General features: G+C 42.8%; 1 pseudogene; it reads left to right on the top strand.

Annotated features, from left to right (window-relative positions):
- Positions 1–367: 367 nt before the first annotated feature.
- On the top strand, positions 368–1,191 carry LOC129675171 (L-lactate dehydrogenase A chain-like; annotated as a pseudogene).
- The last annotated feature ends 444 nt before the right edge of the window (positions 1,192–1,635 follow it).

Here is a 1,635-nt window from a genome sequence, read left to right as displayed (position 1 = left end):
TCATTCACTATTTTGTGAGACCCCAAATTTAAAGGTGAAAGCATAATTATCAAGGCAGAAAATCCTTCAATGTATGCCAACATTAGAAATGTGACATAGTTGTTGCTAAGTACTCTATGTCAGAAATGCAATGAAACTTACAATCAAATATCATCATTGAGGGTAATATCAGTGGGTCACAAACAGAACAATAAGACATAAATACGGAATAGGTACCTGTAGTAGATGGGAGCTGGTTGACAGGCAAAGAAAATAAAAGAGTAAGGTGCAAGAATAATCCAATATTGCAGAGCCCTGACCACAGTGAGGCACATCTGACCTCCCACTTTGTGTACCAGCAGTCCCAAAAGGTTCAAGGTTGTCCAAGATGGAAACCCTCGAGGACCAGCTGATTGTGAACTTCTTAAGGAAGAGCAGGCCCTCCAGAACAAGACTACAGTGGTTGGGGTTGGTGCTGTTGGCATGGCTTGTGCCATCCGTATCTTAATGAAGGACTTGGCAGATGGGCTTGTCCTTGTTGATGTCATAGAAGATAAACTGAAGGGAGGCATGATGGATCTTTAGCATGGCAGCTTTTTCCTTAGAACATCAAAAATTGTTTCTGCAATCACAGAGTACAACTGTGATTGCAAACTTCAACGTGGTCATTATTGTAGCCGGGCCGGTCAGCAAGAGAGAGAGAGCCGACTCAGTTTGGTCCAGTGAAACGTGAACATCTTCAGCTTCATCATTCCTAATGTTGTGAAGTACTGTCCGAACTGCAAGATGCTCATTGTTTCCAACCCAGTGGATATCTTGAACTAGGCGGCTTGGAAAATAAGTGATTTTCCAAAAACCGAGTCATTGGCTACAATCTGGATTCCTCTCAGTTCTGTTACCTGATGCGAGAAAGGCTGGGAGTTCACCCACTAGGCTGTCATAGATGGGTCCTAAGTGGAGCATGGAGACTGTAGTGTGCTTGTGTGGAGTGGCGTGAACGTTGCCGGTGTCTCCCTGAAGAATCTGAACCCAGAACTGGGCACTGACGCAGACATGAAGCAGTGAAAGGAGGTTCACAAGCAGATGGTTGACAGCACCTTTGAAGTGATCAAACTGAAAGGTTGTGCGTCTTGAGCCATTGGCCTATCTGTGGCATACTTGGCTGAGAGCACAATGAAGAATCTTAGGCGGGTGCACCTCAGAGGATGCTAAGAGGTACTTATGTGGCAGTAATCTGGTTATTGTGACAGTGCACTGCCAGTTGTGTATGATCCCGGGAGCCTGCTGTGTCCCCGTGCCACACACCCTCACCAGACATGCATAGGCCAATGAGTTCCCAACTAGCCATAACCTGGCTCCAGGGTGTAAGTCTGTTATGCATATCTTGAGCATAAGTGTTTTAAAGGATATTATTTAGTGTATTATATGTGTCTTAGTGTACACGGCAATAGTACGTAAAATAAAGATCTGCATATGGATGATGCAACCAACCACCCAAGTGTCATGCCAATAAAAACACCAAATAAACCTTGAACAGTGAAAAAAAATCATTATATACATATGTCAAGTTCCAAAGAATAAATTTAATTAGAAAAACTAACAGTTCATTTCTTTAAAAACTGCTCATTTTCCAGGAAAAAAAAAAAAGTTAAAGTT

The sequence above is a fragment of the Psammomys obesus genome, unplaced genomic scaffold (genome assembly GCF_907164565.1).
Source record: "Psammomys obesus unplaced genomic scaffold, mPsaObe1.curated_primary_1811, whole genome shotgun sequence".
In the NCBI taxonomy this organism is placed as follows: domain Eukaryota; kingdom Metazoa; phylum Chordata; class Mammalia; order Rodentia; family Muridae; genus Psammomys; species Psammomys obesus.
The sequence above is the reverse complement of the archived record's forward strand: the minus strand, read 5'-3'. Positions and strand labels throughout refer to the sequence as shown.